This window comes from Corvus brachyrhynchos, unplaced genomic scaffold, assembly GCF_000691975.1.
Source record: "Corvus brachyrhynchos isolate BGI_N302 unplaced genomic scaffold, ASM69197v1 scaffold68, whole genome shotgun sequence".
Taxonomy (NCBI): domain Eukaryota; kingdom Metazoa; phylum Chordata; class Aves; order Passeriformes; family Corvidae; genus Corvus; species Corvus brachyrhynchos.
Window position 1 is genome coordinate 1,177,994 of NW_008240039.1, and position 18,456 is coordinate 1,196,449.

Sequence of the window (18,456 nt, forward strand, 5' to 3'; positions counted from 1 at the left end):
CCCTCCCTCCATCCATCCATCCATCCATCCATCCATCCATCCATCCATCCATCCATCCCCTGCGTGCTGGGATACGGGAAGGGCTGAGGGGCCTTCCCAGGGCCGGGGTGCGGGCGCAGCCACGGGGAAGCGGGGTCTGCCCCTGGGCTTTGTGCCCTCACTGAGGTTTTTGCCATCTGGACGGGAGAAATGGCACGGGTCCCTTCAGTTTTGCAGGGCACAGGACGCCAAACCTTCACAGAGTGAGCTGCCAGATGTGAACAGGGCTCTTTCCCCCAAATTTGTACTTGTCAGTTTTGGGCAGGCACAGTTCATGTTGTTTGGAGCCCTGGATGGATTCCAGTCTGTTCTGGTGAAACCCATTCCCTCCAGGGTTTCCTCTGCCCCATCGAATTTCCCTCAGTGCTGCAAACAGCACCATTCTCTCCATCTCTGCTTTCAGCCCGCAGCCAGGGCTGCTCTTGGAAGGGGCAGGGGGCTTTTACAGCCCTGAAATCCTTACTGATGAAGGAAAAGACCTTAGATTTCTGAAGTCCAGCATCACACATCCAGGATAACAGTGGAAGGACATTCCTTATGAGACACTTGATTGTTTCCCTTATCAGACGGAGTGTGACCTTTGCTGTGTTTTCCATTCTCGTAGTGCTGCCTCTGAAAGGGAGTTAGGGCTGGAGATTGGCTGCTCCTCATCCTCTTTTCCCATCATTTCTTGGACAGGGTGTCTGAAAAGTGGCCCTCGTTGAGACTTCAGGGTTTGAGGCACAGGTAGAGAAGGAAAGATGCATTTCCCCAAAGCTGTTGTGACGTGGTCACATTCAAACAAAACAAAACAAAAAGTGCAATAAATGATGTTTGGGGTTTGCCCCATCTCCTCCATCACAGGCAGAGACACAGGGTGGCTGTGCAAACTGGGGCACTGACAATGGGAATTAATTTGCCTGCTGGGGCCGTGTTTTGCTCTTGGGTTGATTTATACGTGATTTTTTATTTGCTGCTTTTTGCTTTTCGTCATCATGGTTGTTGTTTTCCTTTGCTGCCCTGAGGTTCAGGCGTCAGTCCAAGACTTTGTCAGAGATGGAAAGAGGAACTATCTGCTAACTTCAAAAATGCCAGTAATGAGCAAAGTCTGTTGTTTAGCCCTGAGGTTTCTGAGCATTCTCCTGGTCCCTGTTTTGGGTGCAGGGGTGGAAGCAGCTCTGTGTCACCCCAGAGAGTGGCTTTGTGTCACTCATGGGTTGGCTCTGGCTGCAGCTCCACTCTCTGTCCTTCCCCAGTGTTCCCCTCCTGGCTGCTCCACAGTTTCCCTGGAGAGCCAGGAGCAGAACAGCACATGGGCAAGGGAGGGAGATCCCGGGGCTACTGAGTGTGGTGGGATCCAAATTCAGAGGCTTTGACCAAAAGCAGAATCTCCCACACGAGGCACGAGTCTTCCAGGAGAGCTCTCCTATGGAAAGAGGACTTTGCGTGCTGGAGAATTTACTTGGCTGCCTGCAGAGGCAGGATTAATTCTGAAATTTCACTGTTAACTGAATAGATTAGATTTAGGGTCCTTTCTGAGCTGCTGTGGGCTTAGGGATGGGAGCTGGAGAATGTTGGGGTTTATGTGCAGGGACTGTTTTCATAACTTTGCCTTTGTGTCCCTCGGGGCTGCCTTATGAATGTGGAAAAAGCCCCTCTGTAAAGCAGACTTATAAACCTCCAAATCCCGCCAAGGTCTTTGGCACAGTCTGTTGATTTTTATTTGTGGTTTCATGCTGATTTGGCTTGTTGCTTTTAATCCAGCACATTTTAGTTCAGGTTAGTGTTTGTTGGAGGTTTTGGAGTTGGATGGGCTTTTTTTGTTTATTCGTGGGAGTTTTTTTGGTTCTGTTTTGTTTTTTAAAGGACTTGGCCCAGGTGGATTTCAGCCTGTGGTTGCACTGTGGTCTTGCAAGTCCAACTTGAATTCTTAACAGAAGTTTATTCAAACTCTGTCATATCTCAGCTTTATGGAGAAACTGGAGATGTGGTGAATCCTGGTCTGAAATGGGCTGAGGGACTCACAGAGCCCACCCAGTGCTGGGCAGGGGTGCTGAGTTTGGGTCCAGCTCACAGGGGTTCCTGCTCTGAGGGCAGTGGGAACCTCTGTGCTGCTGCTTTCACAGAAGGATCCCTAAAATCCACTGCTTTGGGGTCACAGAGCACTTCCAAGAGGGGATTTTCAGGAGAAAACAGCTGGAAATGGGAATCAGTGTGGCTGGGAGAGGTGCTCTGAAATGTGCTGTGCAGTGAAGTTATTCCTGATGGTCCAAACTGCTCCTGCACCCGGCAGCAGCTGCCTCCGTCAGGGGGCTGGAGGGTGGGTGCTGCACCCATAAAAGGAGCAGTTATTGTTCTGCACAGAGGCAAAACAAACCCAGATCAATGGCACTGAGAGTGCCAGAACAATGCTGAAGGATTTAATTTTGTGGATTATTAAATACCCTCTGGAAAGGAAAATATTAATTGGATTGCAGGCTTGTGAGTGAACAGCAGAGATGTAGAAGCAGCTGTGGCTTAGGAAAATAATTTTATCTTACAAGGGGCTTTAAGGAGCTCCAAGGGGGGAGGTTTCCCCTTGTGCAGGAGCTGGGGTGAAGATTTCTGCTCTTCCAGGGAGCAGTGAGGAGACAATGGAGGGGAAAGGTCTCGTGTGATGGAAGGACGGAGGAGGATCCGTGTGTGAGGTCAGTGCTTGTGGAAACCAGGCCAGTATAACCCTGCCTGGGAGAGAGGGAAGGAAAATTTCTGCTGAGCTTGGTGTGTGTGAGGGCTCTGCTTGGAGGAGCAGATCTTCTCCTGGGATGCTCTAAAGCTGCAGAGGGGGTTCCTTATCCCATAGACTTCAGCACGGGCTTGATTCCCTGAAGTGTCCTGGGCTCTGCTGTAGGGAGAGGCAATTTCTGAGCCCTCAGCCCCTCTGGGGGCAGGTCTGACCCAGGAAATGGGCAGCTGCAGCCAGCTCTGGTGACTGGTGCCAGAATTCTCCTGCTCTGAGGAAAAGAAAGTGAAGCCTGGGAAGAAAGACAAATAAATGTAGAGAAGCAGGGGAAGCAACATCATCTCGTTAGCGCCGTGTCAAGGGCAGTGTAAAGGTGACACAGGAGAAGTAATTTTGCTGTCAAAATTATTTAGAGATGTCATTAAACTGCTTAGGGCTGTCTCTGGTGCTTCAGGGCACAGACACCTGGTTTTAATTTGCACTGCTCTGTGTCCAAACTCGCTGGCCTCACTCAAAGGGAGCGGTGCTCGTTTGGAGCCTGGTGGCAAATGCCTTCAGTGAACTGGGAGCTGAAAGGCAAAGGGTGATCAAGAGCACAATGAACTCCCCCATAAACTTTGTTAATTTAAAACTATCAACCAGTTCAGGTCTGCAGGGATGATGAACTTTTCAGAATGCCTGTTCTGGTTCAGTTATGGGACAGGGAGAGCAGAGAACAGGGTCCTGCTGGAAACCTACTGGAGGTGTCCAGGGTCAGGTTGGACGGGGCTTGGAGCAGCCTGGGATAGTGGAAGGTGTCCCTGCCCATGGCAGGGGGTGGAATTTAAGGTTCCTTCCAAGCCAAACCAGTCAGGGATTTTATGATGGGCCCTGGACTTTGGAAAAGAGATCCCCTCTGTTTTTATTTAATTATTGCTTGACAAAAATATTATGCTTGTAAAATCACGCTGTTTGCTCTATATTTTTTTTATTTTTCTCTCCTGTTTGTTTGCTTTTGTGGGGTTGGTTTGTTTGTTTTTCCTTCCCCCCTTCCCCCTTCTGCATTGTCTTGCCCTGTTTCTCCTATGCCCAGTCTGTTTCCTTTATCTAGAAAATGTCTTATGATGCCCTCTTCCCTCCCTTCTTCCTTCTCTATTGAAATTCATCATCTTCACTTTCTCAGCTGAAGAATTCACCATTCTCACCATTTCAGGGCTTTTTCTTGCTGTTAGGACATGCTCACCTCCCTCACTCCTGGCAGATGTCACTGGAGAACTCATTACAGGGCCCTCTGTCCCAAACTTGTGTTTTCCAGCTGAGGGCAAGGAAAGACTCTCCTGAAGAGTTCATTAATGCTGCAGGAATCAGGTGCAGTTTGCAAATAAACCAGAGCACCTCTGCTGTGCTCTCAGCCTGCTGTGGAGTGGAGGTGCCTCTGTCCACACCCCCTGCTCTGCTGGAGCTCTGCATTTCCTTCCTGTTGTTCTTGGCTCTTATTTTAGCAAAACCAGCGAGGACAGAGAGGAAATTACACATCCCCCTCCCTGGGTCAGAAATAGAATCTGATAAGGGATTTTCTTGTAACAGTGTCTGAGGATGAGGAAGGATGAATGAAGGGAATTCCCAAGCACTGAAAGGTTCTTGCTCATTTATTTTGCCTCTAGTCCATGGGAAAATTGTAGCTTTTACTTCGTTTTGCACATGGATACAAAGCCACAGGATCTGGGAAGCCCATCAAGCCCAAGTTTGCCCTGTTCTTTGATTAGCTGCACAGAAATATCGCTGCGCATCAAATCCCTCATTTTCAGATGTCAAGACAGCTTCAATCCCTCTGCAGAGCAGGTTCTTTAATCATCTACATCTCCAGCTGGAAGGGAACCTGCAGCAGCATTCACCAAGCAGCCAGGTCAGTGGAGGCAGTGTCACCTTGGGGTGACATCCACCGGCACCAGCCAGGGAAGTTGTCTCCGTGGCTGAGAATGGGAATTCCAGAGGATTGGGAAGCTGGAAAAATGGAGAGCTTTTGGTGATGGAAGAGCCACAGGACAGGAAATACAGAAGCTGAAATATTTCTGATGACAGAACTGCAGCGAAGTTGTGTTTGCTTGGAGCTGGTGCCCAGTTCAGTGCTGGGATTGCTTCAGGCGATTGCAGAAGCAGCTCTGGGATTTTAAACGACTTCGGTTCACTTGGGCCTCTTAATCACCACAGCTCCTTGGTAGGAAACTTCCCTGTTCCCTTTGAAGAGCCAGAGTTCCCTGCCTGGAGTGTCCTACCCCGGAGCTGGTGTTTATCAGAGCTCTGGGGCTGTGCTCACTCGGGTTAGGAGTGGATCCCACCCCAGGGGCAGCTGCTGCTCTGCCTCTCCCTGCCTATCTCTGCCCATCAAATTGCAAAACCTCCCCTGTAACCCCATCCCTGCCTTTTATCCAGAGATGGATGTGATAGGTGGTACTGGCTGAGGGAGCTGCTTTTGCTGTGTTGCCAGGGCAACCAGAGATGGCCCCTGAAGACAGGAAAGGGCAAACATTCCTTTCTGCTACAGTCTGGAGCATCAGTGATTGAATGAGATTAGATGGAATTAGATAATCCTGAAATTCACAGTGATTTGACGCCAGACCTTTATTAAATAAGTAAAAGTACCAGCCCTTATAATAAAAATGAATTCTTTTAGATCAATAACTTTCCCCACTGTTCGTCACAGCTGTGTTTCTTGAGATCTCTTTTTCTGTAGCACGGAGTGAACCACACAGACCTGCCTTTTTTAATTTTATTTTTTCTCCTCTCCCAGAGGGGACTATGATATCAATTCCTCTTTTATTTCCCCCTTGTGATTCACCCACTTAACCCTAAAGTGCCCTTGCAAAGGAAGGCACTGCAAGGCTCTTCAGGGATGATTCAATGCACTGGAATTTACAACACTGGGGTTACTTAAACATTGCACACCATTAGTCTTAAGTATTATAATGTTTTAGAGTTAAAGAAAGAAAATGAAAACACATAAAAATATGTTATGAATGGCTGGGAAGTTTTTTGTTCCTTGTGTGTTCCATGCCCAAAACTCTTGGCACCTCATCCATGCCTGGCATGTTCCTGCTCAGCTGCAGTGGGACCGATAACATCATGTTCACATCTAAAGTGAGTGTGGGTTAAAACGTGAGTGCAGGGTGGACTTTGATCACAATCAGCCAAGATTTACCTCGGTTTAACTCTGCTGACTTCCTTTTCATCTTCAGACTGGCAGGGCTTGCATCAAAATCCGCTGTGCACCAGAGGGCACCCAGCAGAGCATGGAAAATTTGGGGTGTTCTGGCCCTCAGGCAGCCCTGTTTCTTCTCAGGCTGTGTTGGCCCTTGCAGAGCAGTGGGTTGATTTATTCAGATAGATTTTTTTTTTTGGTGGTGCAGCTCCAAACACCCCTGCTGAGGGTGTTGCAGGCCCAATGGACAGTTCGTGGTGTCACCGCAGGGCAGGAGCAGCCTGGCTGCTCCTCAGCAGAATGCTTTTAATTCTGAATTAAAATCTAATTCATTTTCTAATCCCTGCATTAACAGTGGGATTTCTTAAAACATCTTTGGCTTGAAATTCAAGAGCTGCTCGTGCAGGTCTGGATCTGGACTTGTTTGTATCAGCAATGTGGATCTGGGGTTTTTTTTTGAAGTCTCACCTTGCTATGATGGATTTCTCAGGCATAAATTCAGTTAAGAGTAATTCCGTGAGGCTGGGGAGCATTTCTGTCCCCTGGTGTGTGCAGAGGGCAAAAATCATCCTTGCTTTGGGAGGATTTAGTTCTGCCTTTGATGTGTCTGCTGTTGTCTTTAAATCACTGTAGAATCTGCAAAAAGTGTGTTTAAAGGATATTTGAAATGATGTGCCCTAAGTTGCTGTGCTTTTCCTTTAGCTGAAAAACTTCCATCTTGAGAGTAATTTTGGTGTTGTGGTGGGACTCCTCCAACCCCCTGGACTGCTTTTCATGGCAAGCTCTGGAAACAAGAGTGAAAACTCATTTTTCCCCCCGTATCATAAGGAAATACTGAGATGCAGCAAAGTGAGAGAGAGGGAAGGGCAGAGGAGGCTGAGAAATGGGTGTGAGTGGTGGGTTCAGAGCAAATTGCTCTGCACTGGGAATAATCCCACCCTCACCAGCAGGAGAACAGAACAAGTTGCTCATTTTTAGGATCATGGAATTCTGGAGTGGTTTGGGTTGGAAGAGACTTCAAAGCCCTCGAATCTCATTCAGGGACACCTTCCCCAGCCCAGGTTGTTTGGAGGATTCAGGCAGGCAGAATTCTCCCTTGCAGGGCTCTAATTCCACATTCAGAAAGTTGTGTGGTGTCAGAGCAAATACCTCGCAGAAATCCAAGCACATTATGCTGGCACTATTGTCTCAGCAAAAAAAAGATATATTGGTTTAACATCTTTTCCATTAACAAGCTTTAATTTGCATAAATTATATCACCCTCTGTTAATTTATTATTACTTGTTCGGTTTCCTCTATTTCATTATTTCTCCTGGGGGTTATAAAATTACTTGGATTATTCTGCTTAAGCTTTTTAAAATACAGTCACAGTGCTGTGTTTTCCCATTTACCTTGTATTTCCTCATTGTTCTGAGGCTCATTAAAAATCTGAGTGAAGTGTCTCAAGAACTTCCCTGGATAAGTATCCCAAAAGCCTTTTAGAGCAACTTACCCAAATCTGCTGATTTAAACCTGTATCACTTTGGAAGTTTCTGTTTGGACACCTCCTAATTCACTGCTGGAGTGAAAAGTGTTGCATGTCCATGCCATGCCAGAGCTGGCTTTTCCTCCCAGTGCAGAAACAAAAGATGTACTGAATATTTTTATTTTTGCCTTATTTCCGATGGTTCTGTCATTGCCATCTAGCAATGGGCTGAAGCCACTCTTACCTCCTGTCCTCAGTAAGCCAGGCTGCAGTTCTCCAGTGAATGAAGGCATGATTAAAATCACACATGCAGTTATTGAAGATTAAAATCTTCCTGATGGGTGGGGAAGGACAGGCCTTCCCCACTACAAAGACCCTTCCCCTGATGCTGCGCTGATGAAATGTCCCAAAGCCTGTCACTCCTTGGGATCTGCTTTGTGTCTCCAGTGGGATTTCTGCCTTCCCCCTCCTGTTCAGAGCTGGGATGATGGCAAAGCCGGCGTGGGGCTGAGCTGGAGCTGCTCTGGGCTCTGGGAAGGGAGTGGTGCTGTCCCTCCAGCCTCCCCTCGTGCTCCGTGCCGCTCCGCAGCCCGAGCTGTGCCTTTGGGTGATGGAAAGCTGTTCCAGGCTCCCAAAAAAAGGCTCTGGGGCTGCCTTGGGAGAGCCAAGCCTTCCCCACCTCGCTGCTGCTCCAGCCCTCCCTCCTGTCTGTCTGTCTGCTCTTGTTTTCTCCTGGTCCCTCAGTCAGGGCTCCCGCTCTGGCTCCAGATCCCGAGGCGAGGTGGGTTTGCGTTGTGCCAAGCTGTGATCCCAGCGTGTCCTGTCAGGGCTGCGGCTCCTGGAACAGCCTCAGCCTCCCTTGGTGTTTGCTCTGAGGTGTCAGTGCAGGGCTGTGTGCACAGAAGAGGAGCGTGGAGCCTCTGAACCCTGATTATTTCCATCAGGAAATGCCCTCCTGCCCTGCTCCCTCCCTCCCCAGCGGAGTTCTCTGCTCGGAGGAGCCTCCCCAGCGCTGCTGGCACCGAGGGCTGGGAGTGTGAGCCCTGCCTGGCACGGAGCATCTCGGTCTCCCAGAGCAGTGAAAGCTGCCATATGCTGAGGGATGTGCAGGGAGAGGGACTCTTCCCTCCGAGCCTCCCTGGATGTTCTGGCAGTGTTTAATCTGTCGGGGGCTGCTCTGCCACTCACTCTGATCCCAGCAGGCCGGCGGCTTCTGATCAATAACAGCCTTGATCAGCAAATAATTCCACCTTGATCAGAGAATCCTGGTAATTAGAGCTGGAGAGGAGGCGTGACATCAGCAGGGCTGGGGGCAGGCTGGCATTTCAGGAGGTGCTTTTGGGGCTTTTTGGCTGCTCTTGGAACTCAGTGTGAGCAGGGCTGGGCTGTTCTTGCCCACAGGGACCACTCTGGGTGCTGCATTATCCTCCCTCCATGTGAAAACCCCTGGTTTAAACATGGAAGAGGTGAGGGAGAAGAGGGGCATGAGGAGAGGAAATGATCCCTTGTAATCCTCCGGGAAAAGAGCTGGAAATGGGGTTCCCCCCGTGTCACAATGCCACAAACACGATGGTGGCTGCTTCCCTCCAAAGAGATTTTGTTTTTTCTTTTTATTGCTTTTGCCACCCTTGTAAGGCCCAGCTGTACCCTACGTACAGCCCAGCAAATCTGCTTTATATCAAGGTGAACTTTGATACATTTTATTAATATCACACTCATTATTTGAAGATTTGAATATGCATGGCACATACAAAACTATTCTTTAGCTTGTGCTTTTTTATTTAATTACTTCACATTTATAGAACACGAGCCTGTCGTTGGCTTGTAAGTGCCATGCAGTTAATTAAAAATGCAGTCAAATTCAAAGCTGCCTTTCTGGCCCATCTCAGTCATCCCTGGCTTCACCTCATGGATTACCCACCATGTGTGGGAGTCATTCCAGACGGAAAATTCAGCGAGGAAAAAGCCTCAGGAGCCTGACTTGGAGCCTTCCTGGGTTAACAGTGCAGAGAATTGTACCAAGTTTGTCTGGGAAGAAGAAGGAGGGGGAAAGGGGAGGCAGCAGGGGCTGGAGGGTCAGCAGCTCAGGTGGCCCCAACCCTTTCCTTCAGAGCTCTCCCTCTCTGGGAGCCGCTGTGCTGTGACAGCAGGTGAGAGGCAGCAGCTCAGGAGCTCCCAGTGCACATTCCTGGTTCCAAAAGCGCATTCCCAGGGTGAGAAAGGCAGCAGTGGTGCCAGCAGGGCTCCTGTGTGGGATCCCTCCTCCCGGGGAGGTGCAGCTCTCCTAATCTCCCTCCCTTATCCCTGTCCCAGCTGCCCTCCTGGGCTCGGTAAATAACACCCGGGAAGCCACAGGGATCAGCGAACAATCAGTGGCCTCCCAAGGGGGCCGAATTTCTTTCCTCCTAAATTCCACCTTGGCAGTCTTTGTGAAAGAATCCACAGTTATTATTCGTTTAACTTGTATTTTTAAATGCTACTCTTGTCTTTTGTTTACCTTCCCGACTCTAAATGTGATTTCAGAGGGGATTTTTCTGGAGTTGCAGCTGGCACCCAGTGTCCAAACAAAGCCAGGCCTCTGCCTCTTGGAGTGCCTGGTGTTGCTTTGCTCTTGCTGTGTTTGGGGATGGCTCACCTGCCCCAGCACAGCGCACAGGGAGATCCAGCTGAGCCTCTGGAAGCATCTGCAGGGATTTGTCCATCTGATCCCTGTTTATTTTAATAGGGCATTTACTTCTCAGGAGCTGTCTCAGACCTGATCTCATGTCTCCAGAACTAATGGGTGTAAGAGTTTGACCCTAGTTTGATTTAACCCTTATTTTGGCTGTTTCTCCATCAGAATTTGGGTCTGTGCTGGGTTTGAGTTGGGTTTTGCCTGTGCAAGGATTACACTGTGGAGTTCAGGGGATGTTGTGCTGTGCTCTGACATTTGGATTTTGCTTTTGCTTTGAGCTGGAGTGAGAGAAATCCAGAGAAAGATTCCTAGAGCAGGATCTGTCCATGGCAGGGCTCCCCTGAGCTGGGGACAGGAATTCCTGGAGCAGGATCTCTCCATGCCCTTTCAAGCAGGTGTGGGCACCATCACCTCGGGACTGGGTGTCTGCAGGGAAAACCAAAGCTGTAAACTGGAAGCGGTGACTCCTGCAGGAGGGAGATGTGATGGAAAACATGCCCAGGGTGGGATTTCACTTTCCCTTTCCCAGCCTCCTCCAGTGCCGATGCTCCCGGGGTGACCCAGAGCTGCTTAGCAGAGCACAAGAGGATCAGGAGGCCTCCGAGGAGTCTGTGTCTGCTGGAGCTGCAGGGGGGGGATTAGGATTGGCACAGTGTAATTGGCAGAGCTTGTGTTTGGCCGGGCTTTTTGTTTTAACAGGCCCAGAAAATCAGCAAGTAAATAATAACTTGGGCCTGCAGTTTGCTGTGCAGCACATCAGCATGGAAGGGGAGCAGTGCCAGCCATGGCCCCGGCTCCCCTCCTCGGGAGCTCGGCACAGGTGTGTTTTACCTGCAGTTATCCAGGAGAACGCCCATCCAGGGGCTTTCCGAGCCCGGCTCAGCGTCATTCCAGCACGGGAAGGAGCCCCAGCCTGGAGGGGATTACTCGTGCAGGAGAAACCCAAGGTGTTCCCACTGAAAACTGTGTGGGTTTTAGTTGGGTTTTTTTGCAGATGTGCTGTGATTTAAAGCAGGGAATGGCAGCTGCAGAATGGCCCTCAGCAAACGTCCAAATCCAGCCCCTTCTCTGCAGCAGTTTTGTTTTAAAAATTGAAGGAAAACCTCCAAGACTCACAACAAACAGTTGTGGGCACGTTGTGTTACTGTGGGTGTGTGTACAGCAGACCGAGGGCTGCGGGCTCTGGGTGGAAGGAGCTGCTGGAATTCCTGCAGGCCGCTGCTGCAGGTGAGAGCGGCTTTGTGCTGCTGTGCCGCTGGTGGAAGTCTCTGTCCATGGTGTCAGTGCTGCTGGAAGCCACCCCCGGCCCCGCGGTCCCAGCTCTGCTTCCCACCCTGGGGAGATTCCCCAGTGCCTGACAGGGGAGACACCATTTCCTGATAAATCGTTTCACCTTTAAAACTTCCCCCTGTTTTACTGCAATTAACTTGGGTTCTGGTTTTCACTCCCAGGTGAGATTAGGTTCTCTTCACCTTCTCAGAAAACTCTTCCCTCTGGCATTGCTGTTTTTCTTTTTCCCCTTCCAGCTTCTTGTTTTTCATTCTTTTGATGAATTATTTACCTCTCTTGTATTATTATTTTTTTTTTAATATTCTCTTTGTGTTCACCTTCAAAACATACAACTCCCAACACTCCCTGCATCATCCCGTGCTCGTTGGGAAGCCACTGTGTGTGTTGGTCGTTCATTTCCCAGTGTTATTTATAAACACAAATGTTGTAAATCGTGTGGTCACGGGCTGGTGCTCCCAACGTGCTGAGCCTGCTGGCTGTGTGTTCCTGGTGTTTCTGGGACTACAGGGGTTATCCTTTGGGTTTGTTGGTGCACACAGTGTGCCAGGGACCTGTGGTTCTGGTGCTGGGAGTGACCCCAGTGCCGGCAGGACACACCTGAGAGCAGGCAGGGTTGTGCTGGGGCCAGGCAGGATGAGGGCCCTGAGGTGTGAGCCACCTTCCCGGGGCTCTGGGCATCTCCACGGGCTGAAGGCAGCTCTGTCCTTAGCCAGGAACAAGGGAGGGATCCCCCGGCCGAGGGGATCCCCCAGCGGGGCAGCAATTCGGAGCTCCTCAGCCTGGCACTCTCAGCCTCTCTCCCCGTTCGTTAATTCACTCCGTGCTGCAGCAGGGAGCACGTAGCAGCACTCTAAGGAGGCATGTCGAGCAGTTGTTCAGAAGCAGTTAATTTTTTATTGGATTTGAAGTCAGACTTCACGGGCCGAGCCCCCCCCCCGAGGGCGGGGGCTGGGGAGCTGCAGGCAGCCGGACTAATTGACTTTCTCTTCTGTGGCCACCCCCAATCAGATTCACCTGAGAAACCTCCCTGGCTCTGCCTCTCTGAGGCCTCTGTCCCTCCTGGCTCAGCCATCAAGAGGAATTAAATTAAGCATCGCCCCCAGCCCTCGGGCTGGTAGCCCCCCCTGCAGACAGACAAACCAGAGTCACTGCGCTGGGTGCCCTGCTCCAGCCCCGTGGTCCCCACACCTGCGGGACTGACCTTCCAAACTTGCTCCAGGCTCTGTCTCCAAAGTCCTTCCCTCATTACTGGGGATGAAATGTGTGTGTGGAGCTGCTGCTGTGGCTCTGCCTCCCCGGAGGCCAGGGCAGAGCAATCCTGCAGTCCCTGCTCACAAATCACGCCAGGGCACCTCATCCCAGCTGCTTCCCTGGAAGCCTCCCTGACTCCTCCTCCTCTTCCCTCCAAAATAACAGAAGATGACAGAAAGGCCCTGCAGGGTGTCCCCAAAAGCTGTGACGAGCAGGGGATGCTGCCATCCCTGCCTGGGACACCAGCCCTGGCCTCTGTGCCAGCTCCTTCACCTGCATTATTTGCCTGGCCTTGTGGCTGCCTGATCCCAGGACTGAGTCTCTTCTAAAACAATTTATTCCCATTATTCTGTAGAATTCCTCAGTCTGGTACCAACATTTGCTTCCAGCTGCCACCTCTCTCTGTAGTCAGGGTAAAAATAAAAAACCCAAAACCCTCCAGTTGTGCTTGGAGCCCTTTGCCATCCATCAGCCAGGGGTCACAGTAACTGCAGCTCATATGCTCAGGTCTCGAAACCTGCAGGAAATCAGTCTTTGTTACACGTGAAATAAAGCAGTCTATGGGGAAAATAACCATAAATGTTCATTATTTGTACAGGAAAATCAATTTGTAGGCCAATTGACCAAATAAAGTAATACAATTTGCTGGGAAATCCCCCAGGTGTGGCAGGCAAATCGCAGAGCAGGGATGGAGGCTGAGGTTTGCATAGGGAATGTGGGGTGGGAGGGACGTGGGACGGGACACCAGGCTCGAGAAAAGGAGTGAAACTGCGGAAAAGGGTACAGCCCATCGGGGGAGAGGTACCAGGGAAAGGGGGAGAGGGGCAAATAGCCTTTTTTGGTGGTTTTACATCATTCTGTGTGTGCTAGTGAGGAAGGTGCTGTAGGGAGGGGATGGTTTCTGTTACAGCAGAACTGTGGCTGTGGGGAGGAACTCAACGATTCTGTTTGATCTCTGTGAGAGTTGCTCTCTGTGACAGTGAAGACTTAGAGAAAAGAACAAAAAGGCTGCAGCGAGGCCTGGGCCCATCTCCTTTGGGCTGCGTGGAAATCCCAAGGATCTCAAGTGCGTTAAGGGTGTGTCTCCAGAGAGGAAGAAAAGCAGAAGTCAGGTTCCTATTGGGGAAGGGTTTCAGATTCTCTGGAGGCTGTTGGATGTGATGTGATGAGCCTTTGGAGGGAGGCACTGACACCTGGGCAGTGCTGGACCATTACTCTGCTCTCTCTCTTGTTTTTCTGCCGCTCCAGAGGTGCAGCAGTGAGGTGTGGGAAGAGAAGGGGAAATGTCTGAAAGCATCCACGCCTTTTTGCTCCTTGTCTCTTCACCAGAGAGGAGGAGCAGGCAAGGAAAGAAAAAAGAGAAAAATCTGTAAGTTTTGCCTTTGTTTAGGAGACAGCAACAGTGTTCCACACTCAGCTGGTGTAAGTTGACTTTTGCTCCATCAGAACTGACTTACATTGCCTGAGGACCTGGCTTCACATCTCTGCTTCCTTCTTTGCAACCTCAGGCTGAAAGGGACAAAGTCATTTGATGTGGAAACAGACACAGAAAACAAAGAGCAGGACACTTTTTAGCCTTCTTCCAAAGAGTTTTTGAAAACAGGGAGCTCCAAAGGCCTGATAGATTTTCTATCTTAGACCTACTTCCCTTCAAAGACTGGAAATTCCAATTGGCTTTTCCCAGAAAAGCGTAGCTCTCGCTCTATTAACAAATTATCCTTTGGGCTTTTTAACTTACTGAGAGATTCTAAATGGGAAATGTTCCCTTCTGTTCACAGATCTTGTTCATCTGTTTCTTTAGGGCTTCACAAAATCACATTTTTAATATTGATGGGAAGAGCTGCAGCTTCCCTTCTGGGCAACTTTCTTTTGGGTTAAAACTTCCATATTTTCTTCAATTATAGCAGGACCCAATTTCCCTGTGCAGCCTCAGCCTCCACACGTCATCTTCTGCCCAAAGAGCTTCCAGCACAACCAGGATAAACCCTCTAAAGAGGATGGAGGGACAGGTAGAAGGCAGGGAATGTGTTAGTGGTGGCTTTTACAGCAGGAGCCGGAGCACGAGGAGGTCGAGGGAGCTGCTTGGGATTACTCAGGGAAGTTGTGGTTTGGAATAACTGGTGTCACTGGGAGGAGATGGTGGATGATAAACCTGCCAGTGGCCAGCTGGCTGGGCTGTGGCTGTGGCTGTGGCTGTGGCTGGCAGGAGCAGGGGAAGGGACACCTCTGGAGCTCTGTTCATTGCTGAGCACTGGGCTGGGAGGTGGGATGAGAGCCTGGCCACCTTCTCCTGCCTGTGACCTCTGCTTGGATGCAGATTCTGGTGAGCCCAGGGCAGCAGAGCTGTGCCTGGGCTGGATTTGCTACTGGAACAGTGGGGCTGGGAGCACACTGGGCTGGAAGGGCTAATGAAGGCCCAGGGGACAGGGCAGGATTATCTTGGAAGGCAACCTGACCCTCTCCGAGGTGTTTACACTAATCACAGCTGAAGGTAAATGCAAACTCTGCCAGTTATTCTACAGGGGGATGTGTGGTCCCCACTGCTGTGTAATTTCCCTAATTAAAGCCATTCCACCAGGTTTATTATTTGGAAAAGCAAAAGAAAAATATCCCAGGCTCTCCGAACCTCCCCCTTTCCTTTTCCCTATCTTTATTATCAATAAAAAGAGAGAGAAAATGCTGTCTGGGCTTGAGGATTTCCTTCACATATGGAAGAGATTTAGAATTCTCCCGCTCCCAGCAGCTCACAAACCTCCCCTCTTACCTCCCCCCAGCATTCCCTGCCTGCTCCCTGTATTTCCCAGCTTTACATATGTAGAAGGGATGCATGGGCTGGTTTCTTCCGCAGGTTTTTTATCCAGTAGTAATTATTTTTGAGGGTTGAATCACAGGCACGTGAATCATCTTGCAAACAGCTTTGATATTTCTACATGTGAGCCAGTTCTCAGGGCATTTGCATTTCTGTGCCTTTTTTCTGGCCCTGGCCTGGCTGCCCGGTGTCCACAGGGACTGCACCTGCTCATCTGCTTGGGTCACTTCCCTCCAGGATCAGCTGTCCAGGGTTTCACAGGGACTGGCCAAAGCTCTGCTTTCATGTGCATTCTTTTGCTTTTCCTCGCAGCCCTCGGAGCTCTCGGCCTTTCCATGGCTGGGATCAATTAAAGGCTCACCAGGGACTCTCCCAGCGAGGGCTCTTCCCTTCCCTGGCTGCCTCTCGGTGTCACACCAGGGCGTTCAGCTGTTCTGACCCTGCTGCAGCAGCTCCCAGGGCAGGAAACCTTCCCTCCCCTCCCTTCCTGTGTCTCCCCCAAGCCCCGAGCTCTCCGCCCCTCATTCCATCTGCGAGCTCTCCCAGGGCTCTTATGCAACTCCTTGGATTTTGGGATTCTTGGCTGGGAGGATGTGGCTCCAGGGGAGAGCCAGGAGGGGCTGGATGGGTGGGGGGAGGAGGATTTGATTTTGTAACTCTGCTGACCCTACTCAGCCACACAGAGCGGAATTTCCCCCATCTCTCCAAAAAGGAAGAAATATCCCCAGTGTTCTCCATCTTTCTGATGCTCCTTTCCTTGCATGGCAGAAGGATCAGGCTTCCAGACTTCTCCACTCCCAGAACCTGCTGCTGTTCCCAAGTTCTTGTTGTTTTGTTTTTTAATTGCAGCTGCATCTCTGGACTCGGGTAACTGGCACTGGTACCCATCTGATTTTTCCCGGGGAAAGGAAATATTCCTGTCTGTGATTTTTTAAAAACAAAGCCACCCCCCACCCTGACAATATTTTTGAGAGGCAATGAAAGCAATTAATGGTGTCAAAAAACCCTGGGAGGGTGGAGCAGGGAGGGCCGGGCTGACGCAGGAGCGGGGCTGAGTTGTCGGGGGAATGGAGGGTTATTGACTCCAGCTCCAGCTGTGCTTCGTTAGCTGGAGCCATAACCCACAAAATTAATCTTTAACAATGTATGAAGGGAGGGGAGCCCTCGAACACGAGGCTGTTCTGCAGTGCCCTCAACACTCAGCCCTCGCAGAGGCTTTGGAGAATTGCAGAGATGTTTGGTTACACTAATTAAAGAGAGGAAAAGGGATGTTCTGCTCCCCATCCAAGGGCTGGGGAAATCCTTGTGTCGGGAGAGGAGGGTGCAACCTCCAAGAGGTTTCCTGAGCTGAATCAGTGTTGGGAAACACCTTTGGCTCCTCTCTGGTGTTGCTGGGGTTGTTGGAGGGTTCCTGGGCCATAATTCTGTATCAACACCTGCCCTGCCTGGCTGTTCCCCCACAGGGGTGTCTGGAGAGCAGCTCCTCACTGGGGACGTGCTGGGCGTGTTCTGGAGAGGTTTGTGTGTTTGCAGCTTGGACCAGAGCCCTTCCAAGTCAATGGCAAGACAATTGATTTTGGAGGATGTTCTGGGCCAGGCTTCTGGCTACCTTTGTGCTTAATTTGAAAGTGATGTGTATCTGCTGGTGGATTCCTCTAAACAGATTAGGGAAGTGCAATTGATTCCAAACGGGCTATAGATGAGTATAAAAGGCAAAATTGATTGGCTCAGTCTATTTGAATTTTCTGGGGACAGAGGGATGTAGGAAATAAAGAAATAAAACGCCCCAAACCTGAGGGTAAAAATACAGCGCAAACAGGACTTCTAAAATTGCATTGCTGGGGATGGAATTCCGGGATTTACAAGGAATAGCCCTGGAACTTCTCCCCTTTTGGCTGAGTTTGCTTCTGTTCCTGAGGTGGCTTTGGGCAGAGGCTGCGCTTGGGGCACATTTTCTGTCTGCACAGAGCAGGAGAGGGGCAGGACTGGAAAAACACCTTGAACTCAAAAAGTATTTGAGGGCAGGAGATGCAGAGTTCATAAAGTGCATGGTTTTCCCCACATTTTCCCATTTTTGTGCCCTTTTTGGCCCACTGCTCTCCTCTCCCCTGGGTGCTGCTGCTCACAGCCAGCTGTGCTTGGCTGGGACCTGCAGCTCAGTGGGAAAAGCCAGTGTGGCTCCTTGGGGTGATGCCTTCCAGATGGGTTTAGCTCGTTATCACAGCGATTAGGGCTGCCCTTAATGACCACAACTGGAATTTATAGACAGAGGTAAACAAGTTTTTGTTTGGTATTTGTGTAAAGTTCTTAATTTGTTTAATTAAAAAAACATGGGCTCTTCTATCAGTGTTCCTCCCCTGCAGAGAGCTTGACTGGCTTTCCCAGGACTTCTGCCTTTTGCCAGCTTTATTTGGAAAGTTGAGATCAATTTTTTTCAGAGAAGCTGTTATTATTTAAGTGTTCCTGTGCATTTTTGGGCCCTGTTTCACACACCTTTCTCCCCGTCCAGAGGACATGCACAGAACTGCAGCCTCTCCCTTGCTGGGGTTCCCTTCCCAGTATCATGGTTTTGTTGGCTAAAATTACAGATTCTGTGGGGCAGTGGCACTGCAGCCTGCCTGGTTTCCAGCGTGTTCCCTGGTGTCACAGGAGCCTGCTGCTGGCTGGCACAGGCAGGTGTCCCTTTACAGCCCTGGGTCATGACTTCCCTGGGCTACTGGCAGAGCTTTAATTGAATGGTGATGTGCAGATATTTGGTAGGAAATACTCCGGAGATGGAGACTGGTGCCTGATTCTGCTGCCACCTCCTTCCTCCCGGTGTGGATGAGATGCAGGCTGGGAGTGAAAGGGTAGGAGAGGCTGGAAGTGCATGGCTTGGGTAGAAGTGGAAGAGTTGGATACAGAAGTGCCTCTGCTGGAAAGTCCTTTTGCAGAGTGAATGAACAGGGCAAAGTGTGGGCCCTGCAGGGACTGACAGCTTCGGAGAGGAGCTCCTCGGGTCCGAGATTCCTCACCAAATTCTTGTTGTCTTCTCTTTCACTCTCCCCCT

At 50.2% G+C, this 18,456-nt stretch overlaps 1 protein-coding gene across 1 annotated transcript in view; it reads left to right on the top strand.

The window, feature by feature from the left end:
• Positions 1-18,456, top strand: part of SAMD11 (sterile alpha motif domain containing 11) — a gene marked incomplete at its 5' end in the record, with an annotated part of 82,596 nt that overhangs the window by 14,936 nt on the left and 49,204 nt on the right. The gene's annotated exons all lie outside the window — the stretch shown is intronic.